General features: G+C 38.2%; 1 protein-coding gene across 1 annotated transcript in view; it reads left to right on the forward strand.

Moving 5' to 3' along the window:
- The window catches only part of RIT2 (Ras like without CAAX 2), a 599,180-nt gene that overhangs the window by 171,294 nt on the left and 408,945 nt on the right, over positions 1 to 18,941 (forward strand).

The following is an 18,941-nucleotide window of genomic DNA, read 5'->3' on the forward strand; positions in this document are numbered from 1 at the left end:
GGCTTCAGCTATTATTGAGTAGAGGCCTCTTTTCTCCTTTAACCAAAACAGACACTCTAAATAGTTCACAAATATTATTGATACCTATGGACAATAAGAAATATATTTTACTCTAGACCCATTGCACACATACATATACAGTAGGTAGGCTACCACAATAAAAGTTTCAAGATACAATATTTGTCCTTACGTCTGGCCATGCATTCTTGTATTTTCCATTATATTCTGTTTCTTTCTGATAAATGATGATGGAATACATTAAGTTGATTTCAGGATCCACTAATGTGTATCTACCTGCACTTGAAATACTGTGCTCTGGAAAATATATCTGATGCAGTTGTATACTTATTTGGTCATTTGCTCACTTTACAGTCTCTGAACTTTTTATTGCAGAATTATTAAAGAATATTAAAGGTGCATTTGGAAAGGATGCTAGATATAGATGTAAATATAATTTTGTACACCATCTTCAAGATGAGGCAATTAAGATCCAAAGAATCAAAATATTGTCAGAGCCTCCAGACATGTTTAATTCTTCCTATCCAGTTTTCTTTCTATCATAATACACTGCCGGAACATTGCACTTGAGAACATATTTCTCCCTCAATTAAAGAAGAAAAGATGTCTTTAAAACTGCTTTACTCATTCAAGGAGGCACTTTAAAGTATCAGTGGACAATTTCCAAGTATATTCTGCCATAGCATTCTTTGTCAAGAAACACACTGGCACTGAAAACATAACAAGCATTATTTTGTGGTAGAGGAAAACATGGCTTTTGGATCCCTCATGGCTATCTGCTTTCCTAGATTGTGAGATACTTTGACTACACATCATCACTTACCCTTTTTACTCCCTCAATATAAATATCTCTTACCCTCACCCCAATAGGTGAGTTCCTCTAGTTCCTATTTTGCTCATTACTCACTTTTAATGCAAGGCCATACTGTATATATAAACTGTTAACCTACACAAATTATCTTGTATCCCTTCTTGAAAATACGCCAGGGCATTTGCTTAAAAGGTACTGCTGAAATGAATACAATGTACTCATTTTAAAATATCCAATAATTCAGCAAGGCCTCTTTATTAATGAAAATCAGTTAGTAAGATTTAATTATAGGCAATCTGTATGTTGCTAGTCAAGAAGTACTTCCTCAAAGATTGTTTCTGAAGAGAAAATAATCACTTTGTAAACTTTTAAAGGCAGTTTGCTGCAACTCTTTCTTGTTTTTCTAAATCAATTTTCTAAGTATCTTGATACTGGAATGTTAATAACTCTGCATGACCAACTATGAGTTATAGAAAAGAATCTCTGGGCAATAGCTCTGAATCCTTTACCTTGCTGGAAAATTCAACAGTATAATGTATCATTTATGAAATCATAAATTCACTATACTATTTATTATTTTCATCATTGTTTAAGCTTTACATGAATTGGCATTTCAAAAACCTAATTTTGCTACCAGCTTCTCATGTCTAATGGCTTGAATAGGGCAATATATAAGAATAAATTAAAAATGCCTTCTTCAAGAGGAAAAAATAATAAGAATGTGACAATAACTCCTTTAGATAATCATGAGGCACACCCATACCACAAGATTAAGCTAATTGGCATTGGGGGGGTGGAAATGGCAGAAGAGTAAGATGTGGAGATCACCTTCCTGCCAACAAATACATCAGAAATACATCTATATGTGGAACAACTCCTACAGAACTCATACTGAACTCTGGTAGAAGACCTCAGACCTCCCAAAAGACAACTTCCCATGTACGTGAGTAGGGCAAAGGAAAAAAGAAAAAACAGAGACAAAAGAATAGGGACAAGACCTACTCCAGTGGGAGGGAGCTGTGAAGGAGGAAAGGTTTCCACACACTAGGAAAGACCTTAACCAGCAGAGACTGCGGGTGGTGAAGCAGGGAAGCTTCAGAGCCATGGAGGAGAGCACAGTAACAGGGGTGTGGAAGGCAGAGCAGAGAGATTCAAACACAGAGGATAGGTGCCGACCAGCACTCGTCAGACTGAGAGGCTTGTCTGCTCACCCGTCAGGGTGGATTGGGGCTGGGAGCTGAGGCTTGTGCTTCAGAGGTTTGATCCCAGGGAGAGGACTGGTGTTAGCTGTATGAACACAGCCTGAAGGGGGCTAGTGCAGCACAGCTAGCCGGGAGGGAGTCTGGGAAAATGTCTGAGCTGCCAAAGAGGCAAGAGAGTACTTCTTGCCTCTTTATTTCCTGGTGCACCAGGAGAGATTGAGAGCCCAGCTTAAGGGATCTCCAGAGATGGGCGCAAGCCATGGCTATCAGCGCAGACCACAGAGATGGGCCTGAGATGCTAAGGTTGCTGCTGCAGCCACCAAGAAGCCTGTGTGCAAGCACAGGTCACTATCCACACCTCCCTTCCAGGGAGCCTGTGCAGCCCGCCACTGCCAAGGCCCCATGATCCAGGGACAACTTCCCAGGGAGAGCACACGGCATGCCTCAGGCTGTTGCAATGTCATGCCGGCCTTTTCTGTCTCAGGCTCACCCCGCACTCCATATCCCCTATGCCTGAGTGAGCCAGAGCCCCCAAATCAGCTGCTCCTTTAGCCCCATCCTCTCTGAAAGAAAAACAGATGCCTCAGGAGACCTACATGCAGAGGCACAGCCAAATTCAAAGCTGAACCCAAGGAGCTGTGAGAACAAAGAAGAGAAAGGGAAATTTCTCCCAGAAACCTCAGAAGCAACGGATTAAATCTCCACAATCAACTTGACGTACCCTGCATCTCTGGAATACATGAATAAACAATGAATCATCCGAAATGAAGGAGGTGGACTTGGGAGCAATGATATCTATATATTTTCCCCTTTTGCTCTTTTTGTGAGTATGTATGTGTATGTTTCTGTCTGTGATTTTGTCTGTATAGCTTTGCTATTAACATTTCTCTTAGGCTTCTGTCTGTCCGTTTTTGTTTTTTGTTTTTTGGTTTTTTTTTTTGTATAGTTTGAGTGCTTGTTATCACTGGTAGATTTGTGTTTTGGTTTGGTTACTCTCTTCTTTCTTTTTTAAATTATTTTTGAAAAATATTTTTAATAATTATTTTTATTTTAATAACTTTATTATATTATATTATATCTTCTTCTTTCTTACTTACTTTTTTTCCTCCATTTTATTCTGAGCCATGTGGATGACAAGCTCTTGGTACTCCAGCCAGGCATCAGGGCTGTACCTCTGAAGTGGGACAGCCAAGTTCAGGACATTGGTCTAGAAGAGACCTCCCAACTCCACATAATATCAAACAGTGAAAATCTCCCAGAGACTTCCATCTGAACACCAATACGCAGCTCCACTCAAAGACCAGCAAGCTACAGTGCAGGGAATCCTATGCCAAACAACTAGCAAGACAGGAACATAACCTAATCCATTATTGACAGGGTGCCTAAAATCATAATAAGGCCACAGACACCTCAAAACACACCAACAGATGTGGACCTGCCAACCAGAAAGACAACATCCCGCCTCACCCACAAGAACACAGGCACTAGTCCGCTACACCAGGAAGCCTAAACAATCCATTGAATCAACTTTAGCCACTGGGGGCAGACAAAAATCAATGGGAACTAGAAACCTGTAGCCTGCAAAAAGGAAATCCCAAACACAGTAAGTTAAGCAAAATGAGAAGACAAAGAAACACACAGCAGATGAACAAGCAAGGTAAATACCCACCAGACCTAATAAATGAAGAGGAAAGAGGCAGTCTACCTGAAAAAGAATTCACAGTAATGACAGTAAAGATGATACAAAATCCTGCAAAGAGAATGGAGAAAATACATGAAACGTTTAAAAAAGACATAGAAGAACTAAAGAGCAAACAAGCAATGAAGAACAACACAATAACTGAAATTAAAATACTCTAGAAGGGATCAACAGCAGAATAATGGAGGCAGAAGAACAGATAAGTGACCTGAAAGATAAAATAGTGGAAATAACTACTGCAGAGCAGAATAAAGAAAAAAGAATAAAAAGAACTGAGGACAGTCTCAGAGACCTCTCAGACAACATTAAATGCACCAACATACGAATTATAGGGGTCCCAGAAGAAGAAGAGTAAAAGAAAGGGACTGAGAAAATATTTGAAGAGATTATAGTTGGAAAGTTCCCTAACATGGGGAAGGAAACAGTTAATCCAGTCCAGGAAACACAGAGAGTCCCATGCAGGATAAGTCCAAGGAGAAACACGTCAAGACACATATTAACCAAACTATTAAAAATTAAATACAAAGAACAAATATTAAAAGCAGCAAGGGAAAAACAACAAATAACACATAAGGGAATCCCCATAATGTTAACAGCTGAACTTTCAGCAAAAACTCTGTAAGACAGAAGGGAGTGGCAGGACATACTTAAAGTGATGAAGGGGAAAAACTTAAAACCAAGATTACCCTACCCGGCAAGGATCTCACTCAGATTTGACAAAGAAACTAAAATGTTACAGACAATCAAAAGCTAAGAGAACTCAGCACCACCAAACCAGTGTTACAACATATGCTAAAGGAACTTCTCTAGACAAGACATACAAGAGAAGGAAAAGACCTATAATAATGAACCTAAAACAACTTTGAAATTGGGAATAGGAACATACATATCGATAATTACGTTAAATGTAAATGGATTAAATGCTCTCACCAAAAGACACAGATTGGCTGAATGGATACAAAAACAAGACCCTTATATATGCTGTCTACAAGAGACCCACTTCAGACCTAGAGACACATACAGACTGAAAGTAAGGGGATGGAAAAAGATATTCCATGCAAATGGAAACCAAAAGAAAGCTGGAGTAGCAATTCTTATATCAGACAAAATAGACTTTAAAATAAAGACTATTAAAAGAGACAAAGAAGGACACTACATAATGATCAAGGGATCGATCCAAGAAGAAGATATAACAATTGTAAATATTTATGCACCCAACATAGGAGCACTTCAATACATAAGGCAAATACTAACAGACATAAAAGGGGAGATCGGCAGTAACACATTCATAGAAGGGGACTTTAACACCCCACTTTCACCCATGGACAGATCATCCAAAATGAAAATAAATAAGGAAACACAAGCTTTAAATGATACATTAAACAAGATGGACTTAATTGATATTTATAGGACACTCCATCCAAGAACAACAGAATACACATTTTTCTCAAGTGCTCATGGAACATTCTCCAGGATAGATCATATCTTGGGTCACAAAACAAGCCTTGGTAAATTTAAGAAAATTGAAATTGTATCAAGTATCTTTTCTGACCACAATGCCATGAGACTAGATATCAATTACAGGAAAAGATCTGTAAAATATACAAACACATGGAGGCTAAACAATACACTACTTAATAATGAAGTGATCACTGAAGAAATCAAAGAGGAAATTAAAAAATACCTAGAAACAAATGACAATGGAGACACAACGACCCAAAACCTCTGGGATGCAGCAAAAGCAGTTCTAAGGGGGAAGTTTATAGCAATACAAGCCCACCTTAAGAAGCAGGAAACATCTCGAATAAACAACCTAACCTTGCACCTCAAGCAATTAGAGAAAGAAGAACAAGAAAACCCCAAAGCTAGCAGAAGGAAAGAAATCATAAAAATCAGATCAGAAATAAATGAAAAAGAAATGAAGGAAACGATAGCAAAGATCAATAAAACTAAAAGCTGGTTCTTTGAGAAGATAAACAAAATAGATAAACCACTAGCCAGACTCATCAAGAAAAAAAGGGAGAAGACTCAAATCAACAGAATTAGAAATGAAAAAGAAGAAGTAACAACTGACACTGCAGAAATAAAAAAAATCATGAGAGATTACTGCAAGCAACTCTACGCCAATAAAAGGGACAACCTGGAAGCCAAGGACAAATTCTTAGAAATGCACAACTTTCTGAGACTGAACAAGGAAGAATAGAAAAAATGAACAGGCAAATCACAAGCACTGAAATTGAAACTGTGATTAAATATCTTCCAATAAACAAAAGCCCAGGACCAGATGGCTTCAAAGGTGAATTCTATCAAATATTTACAGAAGAGCTAACACCTATTCTTCTCACACTCTTCCAAAATATAGCATAGGGAGGAACACTCCCAAACTCATTCTACAAGGCCATCATCACCCTGATACCAAAACCAGACAAAGATGTCACAAGGAAAGAAAATTACAGACCAATATCACTGATGAACATGGAAGCAAAAATCCTCAACAAAATGCTAGCAAACAGAATCCAACAGCACATTCAAATGATCATACACCATGATCAAGTGAGGTTTATCCTAGGAATGCAAGGATTCTTCAATATATGCAAATCATTCAATATGATACACCACATTAACAAATTGAAGGAGAAAAACCATATGATCATCTCAGTAGATGCAGAGAAAGCTTTTGACAAATTCAACACCATTTATGATAAAAACCCTAGTGAAAAATAGGCATAGAGGGAACTTTCCTCAACATAATAAAGACCATATATGACAAACCCACAGCCAACCTTGTCCACAATGGTGAAAAACTGGAATCATTTCCACTAAGATCAGGAACAAGACAAGGTTGCCCACTCTCACCACTCTTATTCAACATAGTTTTGCAAGTTTTAGCCACAGTATCAGAGAAGAAAATGAAATAAAAGGAAACCAATTCGGAAAAGAAGTGAAACTGTCACTGTTTGCAGATGACATGATACTATACATAGAGTATCCTAAAGATGCTACCAGAAAACTGCTAGAGCTAATCAATGGATTTCATAAAATAGCAGGATACAAAATTAATGCACAGAAATCACTTGCATTCCTATACACTAATGATGAAATATCTGAACATGATATTAAGAAAACACTCCCATTTCCCATTGCAACAAAAAGAATAAAATGTCCAGGAATAAACCTACCTAAGGAGACAAAAGACCTCTATGCAGACAATTTTAAAATACTGATGAAAGAAATTAAAAATGATACAAGTAGATGGAGAGATATCCTGTGTTCTTGGATTGGAAGAATGAACATTGTGAAAATGATTGTACTACCAAAGCAATCTACAGTTTCAGTGCAATCACTGTCAAACTACCACTGGCATATTTCACAGAACTGGAACAAAAAATTTCACAATTTTTATGGAAACGCAAAAGACCCTGAAAAGCCAGAGCAATTTTGAGAAAGAAAAACAGAGGTGGAGAAATCAGGCTCCCTGACTTCACACTATACTACAAAGCTATAGTAATCAAGACACTGTGGTACTGGCACAAAAACAGAAAGATAGATCAATGGAATAGGATAGAAAGCCAAGAGATAAAGCCATGCACATATGGTTACCTTATCTTTGATAAAGGGGGCAAGAATTTACAGTGGATAAAAGACAGCTTCCTCCATAAGTGGTGTTGGGAAAACTGGACAGGTACATACATGTAAAAGTGTGAAATTAGAGCACTCTCTAACACCATACACAAAAATAAACTCAAAATGGATTAAAGACCTAAATGTAAGGCCAGAAACTATCAAAGTCTTAGAGGAAAACATAGGCAGAACACTCCATGACATAAATCACAGCAGGATCCTTTTTGACCCACATCCTAGAGAAATGGAAATAAAAACAAAAATAAACAAGTGGGACCTAATGAAACTTAAAAGTTTTTGCACAGCAAGGGAAACCATAAACAAGTTGAAAAGACAACCCTCAGAATGGGAGAAAATATTTACAAATGAAGCAACTGACAAAGGATTAATCTCCAAAATTTTCATGCAGCTCAATATCAAAAACACAAACAACCCAATCTACAAATGGGCAGATGACCTAAATAGACATTTCTCCAAAGAAGATAAGCAAATTGTCAACAAACACATGAAAGAATGCTCAACATCATTAATCATTAGACAAATGCAAATAAAAATACAATGAGATATCAACTCATATCTGTCAGAATGGTCATCATCATAAATCTGCAAACAATAAAGGTTGGAGAGGTTGTGGAGAAAAGGAAACTCTTTTCACTGTTGGTAGTAATGTCAATTGATACAGTCACTATGGAGAACACTATGGAGTTCCTTTAAAAACTCAAGATATAGCTACCATACGACCCATCAATCCCACTGCTGGGCATATACCCTTAGAAAACCATAATTCAAAAAGAGTCATGTTCCACAAAATTCATTGCAGCTCTACTTACAATATCTAGGGCATGGAAGCAACCTAAGTGTCCATCAACAGATGAATGGATAAAGAAGATGTGGCACATATATACAATGGAATATTACTCAACCATAAAAAGAAACAAAATTGAGTTATTTGTAGTGAGGTGGATAGGCTTAGAGTGTGTCATACAGAGTGAAGTAAGTCAGAAAGAGAAAAACAAATATTGTATGCTGACACATATATATGGAATCTTAAAAAAGGTCATGAAGAACCTAGTGGCAAGATGGGAATAAAGAGGCAGACCTACTAGAAATGGACTTGAGCATACGAGGAGGGGGAAGGGTAAGCTGGGACAAAGAGAGACTGGCATGGACATACACTACCAAATGTAAAATAGATAGCTAGTGGGAAGCAGCCACATAGCACAGGGAGATCAGCTCAGTGCACTTTGACCCCCTAGAGGTGTGGGATAGGGAGGGTGGGAGTGAGGGAAATGCAAGAGGGAAGAGATATGGGAACATATGCATAACTGATTCACTTTGTTATAAAGCAGAAACTAACACCCCATTGTAAAACAATTATACTCCAATAAAGATGTTAAAGAAAAAAAAAAGATTAAGCTAATTGGATATTCCATACTAACAGATAGCGGAAAACATACATTTGTCTGGCTATAAATAAAATAATTTTAGGGGAAAAAGTTTTAACACAGAGCAATTTATTAGACTTGCAATTCAATTTTTTCATCATTTCATTTCTTAGCTTCTCTAATGGGAATATTGGTTAACAACTTCCCATTGGTGTCTTACTAGAGGAAGGTGAAAGTCCCAAATAATTTCCTTTTCACCTGCTCAAGGTACAAAATTATAACTCAGTCTGGCTCATTCAAGAGGAAATTTATATTAGTACATCTAGAAAATCACACATATAGAGGAGAATGCACTTATTAAGTATATTTATCTCACAATTTATATGGGAAATAGATATTTTTCAGTCCCTGTTCAAACATGTTTTTCTTCATATTGATGGAAGTTTTTGAATAGTTTTTCTCTGATATCTTTAGCGAATTGGTATGGTTTTATTTTCTTCCTTATATTCAGCTTAGAATTATTTTTTTCTTTCAAATCTACATCAATTATGAAAGTTCAGGTTTCCTTTACCGTCAATAAGTTTAGGGATATTATCTGGTACAAGTGATCTTCCCAAAGGAGAAATTGCTTTCCTTATTAATTGGCAACATTGTCAAAGTCAGTAACCAATGGGTCTAGTGTCTACAAATCCACAGAAGATACCTATGAAAGGGATATTGAAAGTATTCTATTCTTCCATGTGAGAATACCTCTCTCAAATATTAAATTAAGGTCCTTATAAAGGTGTTGAATATGGATAAATTCATTTAAATTTAATTTTTAAAAGAGTATCTCTAAACATTAGACATTAAGTACAGTTTAATTTTTCCATAGTAAAATAATTATGTAAATCAGAAGAAACATTTTGACCAAAGGCCTGCCATCCAACACTTTGTTACCAAAACACACATGCCATTTTTAATTAGCAATTAGTCATTAGCGATAACCATTGTATGCAATTCAATTGGCAAAAATATTTAAATGTCTACTATTTGCAAAGCAATCTGTTTGTCCTCTAGAAATTAAAAAAAATAAATAAAATGTCACAGTTTAAGCCATTGAGGAATTTTTAATTTAGGAAGAGGAATTAAGACAAATACACAGATGTTTATAATATCTTTGAAGTCAGTTATTACTATAAGAAAGAAGTAAAGTGTAAGGGGTTTTGGAAGGCAATTCAGTGACCCCTCTTGAGTTGTATTCACTATGATATAGGATCACTACTTCCTCTATGTTTAAAAGCCAAAAAGTCCTACCATTCATTCTGGAATTCAAGATCCTCTGAAGAGACTTTCCAGAGCAGTCTGGACTTCTAAAGAATCTTGAGAAAATGACCTAAGAAAGTTTGTTTTGCTGTGTCTTTTTAATCTCATTATACTTGCTTGAAATTTAAAATCTTATTTTATATAGTTCTAATTTAACATTGAAACTATGCAAGACCCTGTGGGGCTCCTGGCCACAAAAGCCTTTCTGTATCCCCCATTTTTTATTTGTACGAAATAGGCTTCATTCAGCCTCCATGACCCTCCCTAAGTTCCAAAGGGCAGGTTCAAACAGTTGCTAATCAGAGAAGGGAGAGGATGTAGAGTCAAAGGAGGAGCAGTTGAGAAATAATAGTGCAGGCTTCGGGCAGAGTCCTGGCTCCTCCTCAAGGGATATATATAACAATGTCTTTGAGCTCTTCGGCATAACTAAAAACCCCAACAAATGGAAGATGTTAACAACTGGATGCAGCATTCTTCATGCTAGAAAGAAGGTCACAGTTTACCCATCATGAGGCCACCTGACACCAGATGAACTATAGATTGAAGGAATACAGACGTTGCAGGCACCCTGATCCTTATGAGCAACCACTCCCTTTGACTATAAGACTAACCCCTCCCAGGTTGGGACACACAGTTTTGAGGGCATTAGACTGCTGTGGCCCTCTTTGCCTGGCAAAGCAATAAAGCTATTCTCTTCTACTTCACCCAAAACTCTGAGATTAAATTCAGTTCCCGTGCACAGAGGTCAATTTTCTGCATCAATATGAATTAGACATCAAGTTGTTGATTTTTTCTGCACAGAGTATGGTGTCCCTTTCCTCAAAACCAACAATATAAATATCAGGATCTCATTTGTAGACTATATATTTAGTCCAAATTATTGTTTATTGATATTTTCATATGTTGGCAATTGCTGTTGTTCATACTTATTGATAATCAAATGAAGGTAAACAGGTGGAGCTTTAAGATGGTGGAAGAGTAAGACGTGGAGATCACCTTCCTCCCCACAGATGCATCAGAAATACATCTACATGTGGAACAGCACCTATGGAACACCTACTGAACACTGGCAGAAGACCTCAGACCTCCCAAAAGGCAAGAAACTCCCCATGTACCTGGTTAGGGCAAAAGAATAGGGACAGGACCTGCACCACTGGGAGGGAGCTGTGAAGGAGGAAAGGTTTCCACATGCTAGAAAGCTCCATCACGGGTGAAGACTGTGGATGGTGGTGGGGGGAGCTTCAGAGCCGCAGAGGAGAGCACAGAAACAGGGGTGTGGAGGGCAGAACAGAGAGATTCCCGCACAGAGGAACAGAGTCGACCAGCACTCACCAGCCCCAGAGGCTTGTCTGCTCATCCATCATGGCAGGCGGGGGCTGGGAGCTGAGGCTTGGGCTTCGGTCGGATCCCAGGGAGATGACTGGGGTTGGCTGCATGAACACAGCCTGAAGGGATTAGTGCACCACAGCTAGCCGGGAGGGAGTCCAGGAAAAAGTCTGGACCTACTGAAGAGGCAAGAAACTTTTTCTTCCTTCTTTGTTTCCTGGTGCGCAAGGAGAGGGGATTAAAAGCGCAGCTTAAAGGAGCCCCAGAGACGGGCGCAAGGTGCGGCTATCAGTGCAGACCACAGAGACTGGCATGGGACTCTAAGGCTGTGGCTGGCGCCAACAGGAAGCCTGTGTGCAAGCTCAGGTCACCCTTCACACCTCCCCTCCTGGGAGCCTGTGCTGCCCACCACTGCCAGGTCCTGGTATTCAGGGACAATTTCCCCTGAAGAACACACAGCACACCTCAGGCTGTTGAAACGTCATGATGGCCTCTGCGGCCAAAGGCTCACCCCTCATCTGTACCCCTCCCTCCCCTTGGCCTGCGAGAGCCAGAACCCACAAATCAGCTGCTAGTTAAACCCCAATGTCTGAACAAAGAAGAGATGCCCTCAGGCGACCAAACACAGAGGTGGGTCCGAATCCAAAGGTGAACCCCAGGAGTTGTGTGAACAAAGAAGAGAAAGTGAAATTTCTCCCAGCAGCCTCAGGAGCAGCAGATTAAATCTCCACAATCAACTTGATGTACCCTGAATCTGTGCAATATCTGAATAGACAACAAATCACCCTAAATTGAGGAGGTGGACTTTGGGAGCAAAAATATATTACTTTTTCCCCTTTTCCTCTTTTTGTGAGTGTGTATGTGTATGCTTCTGTGTGAGATTTTGTCTGTATAGTTTTGCTTTTACAATTTGTCTTAGGGTTCTGTCTGTCCATTTTTTTTACTTTTTAAATTTTTTTTAATAATTACTTTTTTAATTTTAATAACTATTCTCTTTTACTTCATTTTATATTATTTTGTTCAATTTTCTTCTTTCTTTCTTTCTTTTTTTTTCTTCTTTTTATTCTGAGCCATGTGGAGAACAGGTCCTTGGTGCTCCAGACAGGAGTCCAGGCTAGCCACTAAGGTGGGAGAGCCAAGTTCACAACACTGGTCCACAAGAGACATCCCAGCTCCAAGTAATATCAAATGGCAAAAATCTCCCAGAGATCTCCATCTCACTGCCAAGGTCCAGCCTCCCTCAATGACCAGCAAGCTACAGTGCTGAACACCCTATGCCAAACAACTAGCAAGACAGGAACACAACACCATCCATTAGCAGACAGGCTGCCTAAAATCATAATAAGACCACAGACATCCCAAAACAAAACACCAGATGTGGACCTGTACACCAGAAAAACAAGATCCAGCCTCATCCACCAGTACACAGGCACTAGTCCCCTCCAACAGGAAGCCTGCACAGCCCAGTGAACAAAACTTAGCCACTGGGCACAGAAACAAAAGAACAATGGGAACGGGGCTTCCCTGGTGGCACAGTGGTTGAGAGTCCACCTGCCAATGCAGGGGATGTGGATTCGTGTCCCAGTACACGAACATCCCACATGCCGTGGAGTGGCTAGGCACATGAGCCATGGCTACTGAGCCTGCACGTCCGGAGCCTGTACTCCACAACAGGAGAGACCACAACAGTGAGAGACCCATGTAATGCAAAACACATAAATAAATAAATAAATCAGGAACTATGAACCTCCAGTCAGTGAAAAGGAGACCCCAAACAAAGTAAGTTAAGAAAAATGAGAAGACAGAAAAACACACAGCAGATGAAGGAGAAAGGTAAAAATCCACCAGACTTAACAAATAAAGAGGAAATAGGCAGTCTACCTGAAAAAGAATTCACAGTAATGACAGTAAAGATGATCCAAAATCATGGAAATAGAATAGAGAAAATTTAAGAAACATTTAACACGAACCTAGAAGGACTAAAGAGGAAACAAGCAATGAAGAACAACACAATAAATGAAATTAAAATACTCTAGAAGGGATCAACAGCAGAATAATGGAGGCAGAAGAACGGATAAGTGACCTGAAAGATAAAATAGTGGAAATAACTACTGCAGAGCAGAATAAAGAAAAAAGAATAAATGGAACTGAGGACAGTCTCAGAGACTTCTGTGACAACATTAAACACACCAGTATTTGAATTATAGGGGTCCCAGAAGAAGAAGAGTAAAAGAAATGGACTGAGAAAATATTTGAAGAGATTATAGTTGGAAAGTTCCCTAATATGGGAAAGGAAATAATCCAGTCCAGGAAGCAGAGAGAGTCCCTTAAAGGATAAATCCATGGAGAAACATGACAAGACACATATTAATCAAACTATTAAAAATGAAATACAAAGAAAAAAATATTAAAAGCAGCAAGGGAGGGCTTCCCTGGTGGTGCAGTGGTTGAGAGTCCACCTGCCAATGAAGGGTACACAGGTTCGTGCCCCAGTCCAGGAAGATCCCACATGCCATGGAGTGGCTGGGTCCGTGACCCATGGCCGCTGAGCCTACACATCCGGAGCCTGTGCTCCACAAAGGGAGAGGCCACAAGAGTGAGAGGCCTGCATACTGCAAAAAAAAAAAAAAAAAAAAAAAAAAGCACCAAGGGAAAAACAACAAATAACACACAAGGATATCCCCGTAAGGTTAACAACTGATCCTTCAGCAGAAAATCTGCAAGACAGGTGGGAGTGGCAGGACATATTTAAAGTGATGAAGGAGAAAAACCTACAACCAAGATTACTCTACCCAGCATGGATCTCACTCAGATTTGATGGAGAAATTAAAATCTTTACAGAGAAGCAAAAGATAAAAGAATTCACCACCACCAAACAAGCTATACAACAAATACTAAGGGAACTTCTCTAGGCAGAAAACACAAGAGAAGGAAAAGACCTAAAATAACAAACCCAAAACAATTAAGAAAATGGTAAAAGGAGCATACATGTTGATAATTACCTTAAATTTAAAAGGATTTAATGCTACAACCAAAAGACATAGACTGGCTGAATGGATACAAAAGCAAGACCCTTTTATATGCTGTCTACAAGAGACCCACTTCAGACATAGGGACACATACACACTGAAAGTGAGGCGATGGAAAAGGATATTTCATGCAAATGGAAATCAAAAGAAAGCTGGAGTAGGAATTCTCATATCAGACAAAACAGACTTAAAATAAAAACTATTACAAGAGACAAAGAAGGACACTACATAATGATCAATGAATCGATCCAAGAAGAAGATATAAAAATTGTAAATATTTATACACCCAACATAGGAGCACCTCAATACATAAGGCAAATACTAACAGACATAAAAGGGGTAATTGACAGTAACACAATCATAGAAGGGGACTTTAACACTCCACTTTCACAAAATGGACAGATAATCCAAATGAAAATAAATGAGGAAAAACAAGCTGTAAATAATACATTAAACAAGATGGCTTAATTTATATTTATAGCACATTCCACCCAAAAACAACAGAATATACATTCTTCTCAAGTGCTCATGCAACATTCTCCAGGATAGATCATATCTTGGGCCACAAATCAAGCCTTGGTAAATTTAAGAAAATTGAAACTGTATCAAGTATCTTTTCTGACAACAACGCTATGAGACTAGATATCAAATACAGGGAAAAAATCTGTAAAATATGCAAGCACATGGAGGCTAAACAATACACTACTTAATAACCAAGAGATCACTGAAGAAATCAAAGAGGAAATCAAAAAACACCTGGACACAAATGACCATGAAAACACAATGACCCAAATCCTATGGGATGCAGCAAAAGCAGTTCTAAGAGGGAAGTTTATAGCAATACAATCCTACCTTAAGAAACAAGAAACATCTCAAATAAACAACCTAACCTTACACCTAAAGCAATTAGAGAAAGAAGAACAAAAAAACACCAAAGTCATCAGAAGGAAAGAAATCATAAAAATCGAACAGAAATAAATGAAAAAGAAATGAAGGAAATGATAGCAAAGATCAATAAAAGTAAAAGCTGGTTCTTTGAGAAGTTAAACAAAATTCATAAACCATTAGCTAGACTCATCAAGAAAAAAATGGATGAGACTCAAATCATTAGAATTAGAAATAAAAAAGGAGAAGTAACAACTGACACTGTGGAAATACAAAGGGTCATGAGATGACTAGAAGCAATCTATGCCAATAAAATAGACAAGCTGGAAGAAATGGACAAATTCATAGAAATGCACAACCTTCTGAGACTGAACCAGGAAGAAATAGAAAATAGAAAGAGACCAATCACAAGCACTGAAATTGAAACTGTGATTAAAAATCTTCCAACAAACAAAAGCCCATGACCAGATGTCTTCACAGACGAATTCTATCAAACATTTAAAGAAGAGTTAACACCTATCCTTCTCAAACTCTTCCAAAATATAGCACAGGGAGGAACACTCCCAAATTCATTCTACAAGGCAACCATCACCCTGATACCAAAACCAGACAAAGATGTCACAAGGAAAGAAAACTACAGGCCAATATCACGGATGAACATAGATGCAAGCATCCTCAACAAAATACTTGCAAACAGAATCCAACAGCACATTAAAAGTATCATACACCATGATGAAGTGTGGTTTATCCTTGTAATGCAAGGATTCTTCAATATACGCAAATCAATCAATGTGATACACGATATTAACAAATTGAAGGAGAAAAACCATATGATCATCTCAATAGAGGCAAAGAAAGCTTTTGACAAAATTCAACACTGATTTATGATAAAAACCCTGCAGAAAATAGGCATAAAGAGAATTTTTCTCAACATAATAATGGCCATATATGACAAACCCACAGCCAATATCGTCCTCAATGGTGAAAAACTGAAAGCATTTCCACTAAAATCAGGAACAAGACAAGGTTGCCCACTCTCACCACTCTTATTCAACATAGTTTTGGAAGTTTTAGCCACAGCAATCAGAGAAGAAAAAGGAATAAAAGGAATCTAAATCGGAAGAAAAGAAGTAAAGCTGTCACTCTTTGCAGATGACATGATACTATACATAGAGAATCCTAAAGAGACTCCCAGAAAACTACTAGAGCTGATCAATAAATTTGGTAAAGTAGCAGGATACAGAATTGAAGCACAGAAATCTCTGGCATGTCTATACACTAATGATGAAAAGTCTGAAAGAGAAATTAAGAACACACTCCCATTTACTATTGCAACAAAAAGAATAAAATATCTAGGAATAAACCTACCTAAGGAGACAAAAGACCTGTATGTAGAGAATTATAAGACACTGATGATAGAAATTAAAGATGATACAAATAGATGCAGAGATATACCATGTTCTTGGATTGGTTGATCAACATTGTGAAAATGACTCTACCATCCAAAGCAATCTCCAGATTCAATGCAATCCCTATCAAACTACCACTGGCATTTTTCACAGAACTAGAGCAAAAAATGTCTCAATTTGTATGGAAATGCAAGAAACCCTGAATAGCCAAAACAATCTTGAGAAAGAAAAATGGAGCTGGAGGAATCAGGCCTCCTGACTTCAGACTATACTACAAAGCTACAGTAATCAGGATAGTATGGTACTGGCACAAAAATAGAAATATAGATCAATGGAACAGGATTGAAAGCCCAGAGAAAAATCCACACACATATGGTCACCTTATCTTTGATAAAGGAAGCAAGAATATACAGTGGAGAAAAGACAGCCTCTACAATAAGTGGTGCTGGGAAAACTGGACAGGTACATGTAAAAGTGTGAAATTAGAACACTCCCTAACACCATACACAAAAGTAAACTCAAAATGGATTAAAGACCTAAAAGTAATGCCAGACACTATCAAACTCTTAGAGGAAAACATAGGCAGAACAGTCTTTGACATAAATCACAGTAAGATCCTCTTTGACCCACCTCCTAGAGAAATGGAAATAAAAACAAAAATAAACAAATGGAACCTAATGAAACTAAAAGCTTTTGCACAGCAAAGCAAACCATAAACAAGACCAAAAGACAGCCCTCAGAATGGGAGAACATATTTGCAAATGAAGCAACTGACAAAGGATTAATCTCCAAAATTTACAAGCAGCTCATGCAGCCCAATATCATAAAACAAACAACCCAATCCATAAATGGGCAGAAGACCTAAACAGACATTTCTCCAAAGAAGATATACAGATTGCCAACACATGAAAGTATGCTCAATATCATTAGTCATTAGAGAAATGCAAATCAAAGGTACAATGAAATATCATCTTACACCACTCAGAATGGCCACCATCAGAAAATCTACAAACGATAAAAGTTGGAGAGGTTGTGGAGAAAAGGGAACCCTCTTTCACTGTTCGTGGGAATGTAACTTGATACAACCATTATAGCTAATCTTACGGTGTTTCTTTAAAAACCTAAAAATAGCACTACCATACGACCCAGCAATCCCACTACTGGGCATATACCCTGAGAAAACCATAACTCAAAAACAGTCATGCACCAAAATGTTCATTGCATCTCTATTTACAATAGCCAGGACATGGAAGCAACCTAAGTGTCCATCAACAGATGAATGGATATAGACGATGTGGCACATATATACAATGGAATATTACTCAGCCATAAAAGGAAACGAAATTGAGTTATTTGTAGTGAGGTGGATGGAGCTAGAGTCTGTCATGCAGAATGAAGTAAGTCAGAAAGCGAAAAACAAATACCTTATGCTAACACATATATATGGAATCTAAAAAAAATTAAAAAAGGTCATGAAGAACTTAGGGGCAAGAATGGAATAAAGACACAGACCTAGTAGAGAATGGACTTGAGAATATGGGGAGGGGGAAGGGTAAGCTGGGACAAAGTGAGAGAGTGGCATGAACATATATTCACTACCAATCATAAAATAGCTAGCTAGTGGGAAGCAGCCTCATAGCACAGGGAGATCAGCTTGGTCCTTTGTGACCACCTAGAGGGGTGGGGTAGGGAGGGTGGGAGGGAGGGATTCACAAGAGTGAAGAGATATGGGAACATATGTATATGTATAACTGGTTCACTCTGTTATAAAGTAGAAACTAACACACCATTTAAAGCAATTAAACTTCGATAAAGATGTTAAAAAAAAAATGAAAGCAAACATGTGAGCTAGAAAGCCAGGTCACTTCACTTGGCAAATTAATACAGATAGAAACATGATATAGTCTCAAATATCTTGCTCTGAATAAGACTTTTGATACTGGATAGAAAATTCTGAACCTTGAAGGATTTGTGTTCCTTCTCAGTCACAAAGTAAGACAGGAAGTGGGCAGGGCACAACCTTTAAAAGAATGACATAGCAGTTGAGGACACAACATAAACTGGTTAGAACCAACTAGGTTCAAGAAGGCAGATGACTGACTTCCAGTAGACCTTGAGCCTAATTATACACTCATTTTAATTCATCAGCATGGTAAATGACATACCCACAGGTGCCATAACAGTTCCACGGCCAACCAAGAACCAACACGTGGTGGCCTGTCCCATGGTCTCTCCTGAGACCACATTTTTC

Source organism: Phocoena phocoena, chromosome 13 (assembly GCF_963924675.1).
Source record: "Phocoena phocoena chromosome 13, mPhoPho1.1, whole genome shotgun sequence".
NCBI lineage: Eukaryota > Metazoa > Chordata > Mammalia > Artiodactyla > Phocoenidae > Phocoena > Phocoena phocoena.